Here is an 11,481-nt window from a genome sequence, read left to right as displayed (position 1 = left end):
GGGGTTAGGGTTGGAGTATCACCTATTAATGGAGAAGGAACTGGCAACTCACTCCAGTATTCTTGCCTGGAGAATCCCATGGATGGAGGAGCCTGGTGGGCTGCTGTCCTTGGGGTCGCACAGAGTTGGACACGACTGAAACAACTTAGCATGCATGCAAGCATTGGAGAAGGAAATGGCAACCCACTCCAGTGTTCCTGCCTGGAGAATCCCAGGGACGGGGGAGCCTGGTGGGCTGCCGTCTGTGGGGTCGCACAGAGTCGGACACGACTGAAGCGACTTAGCAGCAGCAGCAGCATCACCAGTTACAAGGGCCTCCCTGGTGGCTCAGTGGTAATGAATCTGCCTGCCTATGCGGGAGACACAGGAGGCACCTGAGTTGGGAAGATCCCCTGGAGAAGGAAATGTAAAACCACTCCAGTATGCTTGCCTGGGAAATACTTTCCATGGACAGAGGAGCCTGGTGAGTTACAATCCATGGAGTTGCGAAAGGGTGAGAGAATTTAGTGACTTAGCAGCAACATCACCGATTACGGCCTGGTGCCCCCTCCTGTTTGACTCCTAAAGAGCCTTTGTGCGCATGTGCAGTGTCTCCTTTGCCCCAGGGATGGGAAATATGTGACCCCTTGATCTTTTAATCAAACAGGGTTTAGCCTCTCTTTCTCCCTGCCATAACTGTTACCTTAAAGTGTCCGCAGGAGACAAAGTCCAGGCATTTACCCTGTTCCTGTTGCTATTTCCATCTCGAAGTACAAATAGGAGATTGTTTGTAAATACCTAGCCTCGAGCCCACATGCCTCCTTCCTCGTGAATCGTAAACAGGAGGCTAGTTGTAATGTCCAGCCAGGAGCCCATCTATCTCCTGCCTCAACACCGCTTTTGAGAAATTCAATAGGAATTGACCCATCACCGGCATAACTTCACGTGCTTGGCAATGAAAACCCAAATGGTGAGGTGTTTGCTCATAGGTGATGAAAAACCTGGTCATGTCAATCTTTTTTTTTTTTTTCATAGCTAGGTATACATGCATTGACCTTTACAAAATCTCAAAAGTTCTTAATATTTCAGGGTTTTAAAATTAAGGCCACAGACAGAGTGGGCTGTGGGGGCACCGCTATGATTATCCTGAGACATAGCATGGTGGGGACTGGGGTGTGGGCACCACTTAGTTATAAGGGAAACTGAGGCCAAGGTTAAATAACTGATCAAAGGGCATAGAATTGGGATTCAAAGCCAGGTTCCCTTGAGTCCAGCGTCTATGCTGTTCAACCTGTTGCCTCCCATGGTCAGAGAGTGAGCAAAGCTCAGGTGTGAGGACCAAACTATTAATATAAGGACATTAGTGCCTCATTTGGGCCTGACTGTAGAAAAGTTTGGACACCGGCAGATGGGTGGGCTGCTTGGAACAGTAGACTGAAATGGAGACGGGGGTTCAGTGTGAGGCTGGGATGGAAGAGAGACTAGTTGGAATCGTGGGGAATGGCTGGGCGCTTTTGCCATAATCCAGGTGAGAATGACAGTGATTTGGACTCAAGTGATCCAGTGTTCTTGCCTAGAGAATCCCAGGGACAGGGGAGCCTGGTGGGCTGCCATCTATGGGGTCACACAGAGTTGGACAAGACTGAAGCAACTTAGCAGCGATCATGGTGGATACAGTAAGAAGTGGCTGCATTCTGAATATGATTTGAAGGTCAAGTTGACAAATTTGATCCCAGGATGGATATGGGATATGAGATAAGATAAATCAGGTAAGCTTTCCAGGTTCAGTTGCTCTGTCACTTTTCTTTATAACTGGGCATTTAGGAGGCTTCTGGTTTTTGACTGTTACAGATAAGATGGTGGTGAACATCCTTGTAGGGTTTTCCAGGGGGCACAGTGGAAAAGAATCCACCTGCCAGTGCAAGAGACACGGGAGACTTATGTTTAATCCATGGGTCGGAAAGATCCTCTGGAGGAGGAAATGGCAACCTACTCCAGTATTCTTGCTTGGAAAATCCCATGGACAGAGGACCCTGGTGGGCTACAGTCCAAGGGGTTGCACAGAGTGAGACACAACTGAGCTACTGAGCACAGGCATGAACATCCTTGTAGATGAATCTGTACACCATCTGGAAGGATTTTCCTGGGGGTAGAGTCAGTCCTTCTAACTCAGCCAACTGTGCACCACCTGTGCAGGTATTTACCTGGAGGCAGAGTGGGGTGGTGGTTTGAGCATGAACTTTGATGTCAGACATTTGGGAGCAAATCTGGGCTCTGCTGTCAGGACTTGGATTGATTGATCAACTCTTCTGTGCCTCAGTTTCTTCCTCTATAGATCAAAGTAATGATAGCCAATATCCTACATCATGTGAAATGCCGGGCTGGATGAAGCACAAGCTGGAATCAAGATTGCTGGGAGAAATATCAATAACCTCAGATATGCAGATGACACCACCCTTATGGCAGAAAGTGAAGAAAAACTTAAGAGCCTCTTGATGAATGTGAAAGAGGAGAGTAAAAAAGTTGGCTTAAAACTCAACATTCAGAAAAATAAGATCATGGCATCAAGTCCCATTGCTTCATGGCAAATAGATGGGGAAACAATGGAGAGACAGACTTTATTTTCTTGGGCTCCAAAATCACCGCAGATGATGACTGCAGCCATGAAATTAAAAAGACACTTGCTCCTTGGAAGAAAAGCTATGAAAAACCTAGACAGCATATTAAAAAGCAGAGACATTACTTTGCCAACAAAGGTCCATGTAGTCAAGGCTATGGTTTTTCCAGTAGTCATGTATGGATATGAGAGTTGGACTCTAAAGAAAGCTGAGCACCGATGAATTGATGCTTTTGAACTGTGGTGTTGGAGAAGACTCTTGAGAGTCCCTTGGACTGCAAGGAGATCCAACCAGTCCATCCTAAAAGAAATCAGCCCTGAATATTCATTGGAAAGACTGATGCTGAAGCTGAAACTCCAATACTTTGGCCACCTGATGCGAAGACCCGACTCATTGGAAAAGACCCTGATGCTGGAAAAGATTGAGGGCAAGAGGAAAGGGGAGGACAGAGGATGAGATGGTTGGATGGCATCACCGACTCGATGGACATGGATTTGAGTAAACTCCGGGAGTTGGTGATGGACAGGAAAGCCTGACATGCTGCAGTTCACGGAGTCACAAAGAGTTGGACACGAGCGACTGAACTGAACTGAGCAAATATCCTGTAGGTAGGATTAACTCAATGTCTGTAAAGCACTACGTCAGTGTCAGTTTATTTTCCCTTGAAACTGACTTCACATTTAAAAATTTCCAAGTACAAATGTTTTAAAGGGATTGTTTATACTAATTGTTGTTACTGTTTAGTCCCTAAGTCATGTCAAATTCTTTTCTGACCCCGTGGACCGTAGCCGGCCATGCTACTCTGTCCATGGGATTTCTCTGGCAAGAATACTGGAGTGGGTTGCCATTTCCTTCTCTAAGGGATCCTCCTGACCCAGGGATTGAACCCACATCTCCTTCACTGCCAGGCAAGTTCTTTGCCATTGAGCCACCAGGGTGAAGCAATACGTTCAATGAAAATGTAGCAATCACTTCCCAGAAATAGGAAATCATAAAATAAAATAAATTTAATGTAAAAAAGAATTCTGGTAAATTCTAGTTAGGTAATGTCACAGAGCCAACTGGACTAGTCAGTGTTAGAGAGGTGTTCAAGCCCTGTTATTACTAAACTGAGATGGTTTGCCTCAACTTGGAAGAATTGAAAGAAAAATGTAAAAAGAGGAAGTTTAAATGCCCTGTCCACTGTTACCTAACATGTAACCATCATACTCGGGAGAACTCTGTCCTGGGACTTCACAATAGGAAGACTTTAGATGACTAAACCTCAGACAGGCAGATGACTCCACCCTTAGAGCAGAAAGCAAAGAGGAACTAAAGAGCCTCTTGATGAAGGTGAAACAGAAGAGCGAAAAAGCTGGCTTAAAACTCAACATTCAGAAAACTAAGATCATGGCATCCAGTCCCATCATTTCATGGCAAATAGATGGGGAAACAATGGAAACAGTGACAGACTTTATTGGGCTCCAAAATCACTGTGGACAGTGACTGCAGCCATAAAATTAAAAGACTCTTGCTCCTTGGAAGAAAAGCTATGAAAAACCTAGACAGCATATTAAAAAGCAGAGACATTACTTTGCCAACAAAGGTCCATGTAGTCAAAGCTACGGTTTTTCCGGTAATCATGTATGGATGTGAGAATTGGACCATAAGGAAGGCTGAGCTGAAGTATTGATGCTTTTGAACTGTGGTGTTGGAGAAGACTCTTGAGAGTCCCTTGGACTGCAAGGAGATCCAACCAGTCCATCCTAAAGGAGATCAGTCCTGAATATTCATTGGAAGGACTGATGTTGAAGCTGAAACTCCAATACTTTGGCCACCTGATGAGAAGACTGGACTCACTGGGAAAGACTCTGATGCTGGGAAAGATTGAAGGAGGGAGAAGGGGACGACAGAGGATGAGACGGTTGGATGGCATCACTGACTTGATGGACATGAGTCTGAGCAAGATCCGGAAGATGGTGAAAGACAGGGAAGCCTAGCGTGCTGCAGTCCACGGGGTGGCAGAGTCGGACACCACTGAGCGACTGAACAAAAACAACAAGACTATTGACTTACTGACCCTCAAAGCGGGGACAGGTAATACCGACCCCAACAGCTTACCTAGCTTTTCAATTCAAAGTATATCTCTGCGTGTGTATGTGTTTGCCCTGTGTGCTCAGGCCGCCCGGGTCCCTCTGACCCTCGACTCCCAGGAGGTGGGGGCGGGGCCAGGAGCGACGGGGCTGCGGGGCAGAGGGGGCGGGGCAAGTCGGGCGCATGGTCGGGAAGGGGCGTGTTCGGGGTGGGGGCGGGGCGGAGCCGGGATGGGGGCGGGGCCGAACGCCAGCGCAGCCTAGTCTCGCCGGTGCGGAGCCGGCGAGTGGAGACCAAGCTGCACCGCGGAACCCGGTTGCCAGGGGTGAGTGCTCCTGAGCCCAGCGCAAGGGACGGTGGGCGCCGAGGGTCCCGCTCCTGGGATTGGGACACCTGACTGCCGTCCAGGCCGCCAGGCTCGCGATGAAGCTGCCTCGGTTTCCCCTTCGGGAGTCCTGGAGTCTAGAAGGAAAGCGGCCGTCTGGAGGCTGGGGAGCCTTCTGGCGGACTGTGAGGAGGCTAGAGAGGGGGCGGCGTGGGCGGAACTTCCGTCCCTGGAGCCTCTGAGTTCTGTAGAGAGGTGTGATTTGGGGGTCGACGTTGTGTGTAGGGAGAAAGTCCACGGTGCAGTTGTGAGGCGCCGGCGGGCCAGGCTTCAGATTTCTGAGCGGGAGCTAATTTCTGTCCAACCTCCTCCTCCCTGCCTCAGTTTCCCCAGTTTCACCTGGCTTGTGAGTGGATGGGTATAAATGAGAGTGCCCCGATGCTCTCTAACCCTGCCTGTGGCCTGGTAACTGTCGTGGGAGTCTCCTGCCTCCATCTCCTCACTGGTGGGTGTGGGGATCCCTGCCCACCCCCAGTCCCATCTCTGCCCAGACCCACACACACCAGGGCCTGCCAGTGCCGCATCTTTGGGCTGTTCATCCTCTCCTTTTCTCCTGCTGTTGAGGAACAGCCATCTGGTCCTCCTTGCTTTGCAACAAACTCAAACGCCTCCTCCATCTCCTCCAGGAGTGCGCCCCCAGCTGAACCCTTGGCTCCCAGTCTGTTCTTGCTTCTCTCCTTTTTCGAGCTCTTGGGCTTCTCCCAGTGGTGGGCTCCATCTCGCCACAGGCTGTTCTCTGGGCACAGGGTCCTTGTTCCATAGAGGGGAGAGGACCCCATTGGTGAAGACATTCCTGTTGCTTCACTCTCCTAATCACTCTGCTCCGAAATTGACTGGTCACTCAGATCCCCTTCACCAATCAGCCTTCTGAGATCTGAGCCTGGAAGGGACCCCATCTAGCCTGCTAACCTCCCACCCAGTGCACGATCCCTCAACTACATATGTTCAGTGTTGGGGAGCTCATCACAAGAAACACTGTTCAGCGTCCTGCAGCTCTGGCTTCATTTAGTCAAAAATCTGTGGCTAGCAGATTCCACCCCTTGGCTCCACTTCTGGCTCCTAGAACCATGCAGAGGAAATCCATTTTTTTATTCGTTCATACAGTCTTGATCAGTTCGCTGGATGAGACACTGAGGGTACAGCAAAGAAAACATCAGATAAAATTCTCTGCCCTCGTGGGGTTCGTTTTCTGGAAAGGAGTTGGACAGCCGTCAATAAGTAAATACATGACATCTCAGGTAGTAGTAATAAGTGCTGTAGAGAGAAAGAAAGCAGGCAAGAGGGATGAAGTATGGGGCCAGGTGGCGCTAGTGGTAAAGAACTCGCCTGCCAATGCAGAAGACCTGGGTCTCCGGGAAGATCCCCTGGAGGAGGGCACGGCAACCCACTCCAGTATTCTTGTCTGGAGAATCCCATGGACAGAGGAGCTGGCAGGCTACAGCTCACAGGGTTGCAAAGAGTTGGAGACGACTTAGCACACATGCATTGTGGTTTTATACAGCTTAGTCAGGGAGGGTCTCTCTGAGAGAGTGACAACTGAGCAAAGCCTTACAGGAGGTGAGGGGGAAGCTATGTGAATAACTGGAGGAAAGGACAGTGTGCCCACAGAGGGAAGAGCATATGCAAAGGTCCTGGGGCAGAAGTATGACAGGTGGAAACAGGTCTGGCTTGTTCTGGGAAAAAGGTCAGTGTGGCTGGAGCAGGGTAGGTGAGGAGCCAGTGAAGTATGAGTAGGAAATGAATGCAGAGATGTAAGGGGTGGGGAGGTGGGGACCTTACATAGGGTGGGGTCTTGAAGGCCACCTTGAGGGCTTTGGTTTTCACTCTGAGTGCACTGGAACTCTGGAGATCTTTGTGCAGAGCATCACCTGCTCTGACTTAGGGATTAGCAGGTTCACCTGGCTGTGGGCAGGAGAGAGGCTGTAGGGAGGTGAAGTCAGAAGGGTAGGGAGACCACTGAGGAGACCACAGTTGTCATTCTGGGGAGAGACCATGAGGGGCTTGTACCCATGGCAGAAAAATGATGAAAAATATCAGATTTTCAGATATGGGATATATTTGAAGGTAGGGGGTGATAGAATTGGGGATTTGAGAGAAAGGGGGAGTCTAAGGTGGCTGGGAGATTTGGGGGCTGAGCATAGACTGAAATAGGGTTTCCCTGGAAACACAATGCGGGAGACCCAGGTTCAATCCCTGTGTCGGGAAAATCCCCTGGATAAGGGAATGGCTACCCACTCCAGTATCCTTGCCTGGAAAATTCCATGGACAGAAGAGTCTGGCAGGCTATAGTCCATGGGATCGCAGAGTCAGTCAGACATGACTGAGTGACTAACACTTTCTTTTCTTTCTCATAGACTGAAATGGGATCTGTTTAGGGGGAAGATCTGGAGTTTGGTTTTGTGCTTGTGAAGTTTGAGATGCCCATTGGGCATCCCATTCAGTTCAGTTCAGTTCAGTTGTGTCTGACTCTTTGCGACCCCATGAATCGCAGCGTACCAGTCTTCCCTGTCCATCACCGACTCCCGGAGTTCACTCAAACTCACGTCCATAGAGTCGGTGATGCCATCCAGCCATCTCATCCTTTGTCGTCCCCTTCTCCTCCTGCCCCCAATCCCTCCCAGCATCAGTCTTTTCCAATGAGTCAACTCTTCGCATGAGGTGGCCAAAGTATTGGAGTTTCAGCTTTAGCATCATTCCTTCCAAAGAACACCTAGGGCTGATCTCCTTTAGAATGGACTGGTTGGATCGCCTTGCAGTCCAAGGGACTCTTAAGAGTCTTCTCCAACACCACAGTTCAAAAGCATCAATTCTTCGGTGTTCAGCTTTCTTCACAGTCCAACTTTCACATGCATACATGACCACAGGAAAAACCATAGCCTTGACTAGACGGACTTTTGTTGTCAAAGTAATGTCTCTGCTTTTGAATATGCTCTCTAGGTTGGGCATCCCATTAGGCAGTTGGAAAAGCCTAGTGGGGACATTGGAGCTGGAAATAAAATTTAGAGCATCATCACCAGATAGCTGGTATTTAAAGCCACAAGCTCACGTAGGGAGAGAGTCATTCAGAGAAAAGAGGTCCCACCAGGGAGTTCTGTAGCTCGCAGCATTAGGAATTAGCCAAGGAGACAAAAGAACAGCCAGTGAGATGGGAGGAGAAATCAGAGAGTTGGGGGTATTCTGGAGGGGACACAGAAGATGCTTCAGGGAGAAGAGAGGGAGTGATGATGACGAATGCCTTTGGCAGAGCCAGCAAGTGAGGGTTGAGAATCCAGCAACCTGGAGGTCACCGGGGGCCATGACAAAAGGAGCTGGAGGCCAAAGGGGACAGGAGGGGAGAGCTTGAGGAGAGCAGTACAGACGACAGCCCAGGAGTCCTGCTGTGAAGGGGGCCGAGAAACAGGGTTAGGTGGAGAAATCACATTGTGTGTGTGCTGCTGAGAACAGCTCTTCCGGTGAGAAGCTTGGTGAAGGGGGGCAAGAATGGGGCATGCTGCAGTAAGTGAGGGGGCGATAGGTCCAGTGCCCCAGGGGAGGCGTGGCCCCTGATGAGAGCCGGACAGCTCAGAAGGCGAACTTCTGGGGCCTCCCTCTCTTTCCTGTCTGCAGCTGTCCAGCAGGCTGAGATTTCAGCACTTAGGCAAATCAAATGGCTCAGGGCTCCAGAAAAACCAGACCGGCTGTGTCTCACGAAGGAAGGCGGGGTCAGGGCTTGCCCTAGGCTTGGGGATAAGCGGGGGCCCTGTGTGGATTGCCCCTTCCACTTGACCCTCTGTTTCAGCAATGAAGTGCCCCTTTCTTTGCATAGACTGTACCCTTCTCGAGAAAAGACTATAATGACCTCAAAGTTGCAGTAATTGAAGTGAAGAAGGAAAGGTAATGGAGAGAGGCTGATTGATTTAGTCTGAAGAGGGGCAGTCTGGGCAGGGAATAAAGGGGCAAGAGGTAGGATTTTAGGACAGTTTTTATGAAATAGATGTTGAGTGGACATCTGTTTTCTATTGTTTGCAATTTAAACTGAAGCAGGAAAAACTTTTGTTAGACATGATGAGGAACTTCCTGTACTGGTTAGTGAGGACAGCAACAGGCCAGGTCTTTTGCCCTGGATGTTTAGGATGAGAAAGGACAATGCCTTCTTAGACACAGAGTGCTGGCAAGATTGATCCTTGGAGGTTCTCCCAGCTCTGAGGTTTTTGGAAGAAGGCTAGGACAGAGATGGGACTTTCCAGCTCTTGGTGGGAGGATAGACTGCCAACCTTCTGGCTAGGGCCTGCCTCCTTCTCCGGGTACCCTGACATCACAAGTCTAACAGGCGTGCCTCAGGCATCTGTCGGCTGACCCAGACTTGGCGGGCTTGTGGAGGGCCCCGGCTTAGCTGTAGCTCGTCCCCTTGTGGGTGAGCGTATTTGTAGGTGTGTCAAAGATCATTAGGCTTGGTGGGTCTCTCTGTGTAGGTCATGGTGGAGGCCGAAAGCTTTGTGCCAGAACTGCTGAGAATTACGTAATTCTTCACATATGCTTTGCCAACTCTGGCCTCTGCCCATCTTGTAGGGGATTTCCCCAGGAAACACATAGAGTCTGTGGGCAAATCGAGACCTGCCAGTCCTATGCCACGTAAGGCCCGCCTGCAGATGGCTTGGCCATGCCTACTCTAAGCCGTGGACTGAGGAGCCTGGAGGGCTACAGTCTGTAGGGTCACAAAGAGTGGGACACGACTGAAGCAACTGAGCATGCACTCTGAACCTAATGATCTTTGGGGGTCGGGGGTTGAGTGATCCAGATTCTCCCAATGTAGAGGAGAGAGCCGCTGTTTGTCCTTAGGCCTCCTCTGGTTGAGAGGGGTAGGCAATGTCCTATCTCATCTGAACTCTTCAGCTTCTTTAATTCCTGGCTGCACATGTGTCTTCTAGGCATTGTGTTCGAAGTGAAGTGCAGACCCCATTTCTGGGCTGTTTCTGGAGGACCTGGGCAGGTGATGGAGCTGGTGTTTTCATAGCCGAGAACCACTCCAGCGTCAAGCCCAGAGCCTGTCCTACCCCATCTTGTTCTCTCCTCTCCCCTCTCCCCACTTCTATCCTCTGGACTCCTCTGCTTGGCACTGGGCACAGTGAGGAGGCCTGCTTGGCCAGAGAGAACTGTGTTCCTTTCTGGTTTACAGTGGCCTCCGCATTGGGGATTCACAGCCCCCGAAGCTGCCAGACACGTGGGCCACCTGGCTGCCTCAGTTTCCTCATCTAGCCAGCACAGGAATTCCAGCCTACATGTTGGCAGGATTCTGAGCTGCGATCTCTCCTTTCCCTTCCTTTGGCTGGCATGTGAGGACGGGTACAGAATGTTCCAGCCCCACCCCTTTTTAGTGGATTTTTGATTCATGAACATTCCCACTGTACTTCCCCATGGCCCAGCTCCATGCCAGGCTTAGAGATGCCAGGATGAGTAAAACCCAGGCTTTCACTTGGGCCAAGAAGGGAGTTAGGCACATAAAGAACCAATAGGGAAAAGGCAGACTTTCCAAGCCCCTTGGCGTCTGCTCCCTTGAGTCTCCTGGAATGTCCCTGTTTTGTAGACAGACGCTGGAGTTCCTCTTCGGTTCCCATGCCTACGTCCTTTCACTTTCACTCTCTGTGGGCACTGCACCAGCCCACATCCCTGGACTGCGTGACCATCACAGAAGGGAACCTGCTGTGAGATTTTCTCTGCTGCGTGGGGACCCTGACAGGGCTTGGAGCTCTGTGAGATCGCTTCCCACGGACTCCCAGGACCCAGAGTCTGAGGGCTGAGCCCAGAGTAAGCCATTGGCAGAGGTGACAGCGCACGGTGTGTGGTGGGGGCAGGGGAAGGCCTGGGCATTTGGGGAGGGGAGCAGTAGACGGGAGTCAGTGCATCCATAGGCTTTGAAATGCACCACGAGTTTCACTTCACCTGGGTTGGCATCTTTACAGCAGTGTTCTGGGTCTGTCCTGGGGGGGTCGCCGTGGGTTATGTACAAAGGTCTGGGCTCGGGCCTCTGTAGGGAACCCAAATACAAGGGAATGAAAGGCATGCCTTCTGGAGTTGCTCTGCTGGGGTTCAGATCCTGGCTCTACCTCAACCCTTGCGTGGGTCACCAAGCTTCTCTGTGACTCAGTTTCTTCATATGTAAAGTAGGGCTGATCCTAGTACCAAATTCAGAGTGGTTGGCGGGGTTAATAGAAAGCACTTAGGATGGTGCCTGACACGGTTTATGTGGTTAATTAATAAACATTAGCCATTATTGAAGAGAGAGCTATGGTAGCGTGAATCCAACCAGCATAGAAGGGACCGCTCGTTGAGAAATGATTCCCGGATTCCTCGGGATACATTGCTCCTAATATTAACGTAATCCTTTTTAAATTTTTAAAAAAATTGTATTTATTTTTGGCAGAGCACCAAAAGTTCTTCACTACTGCC

Source organism: Capra hircus, chromosome 18 (genome assembly GCF_001704415.2).
Source record: "Capra hircus breed San Clemente chromosome 18, ASM170441v1, whole genome shotgun sequence".
NCBI classification, from domain to species: domain Eukaryota; kingdom Metazoa; phylum Chordata; class Mammalia; order Artiodactyla; family Bovidae; genus Capra; species Capra hircus.
The sequence above is the reverse complement of the archived record's forward strand: the minus strand, read 5'-3'. Positions refer to the sequence as shown.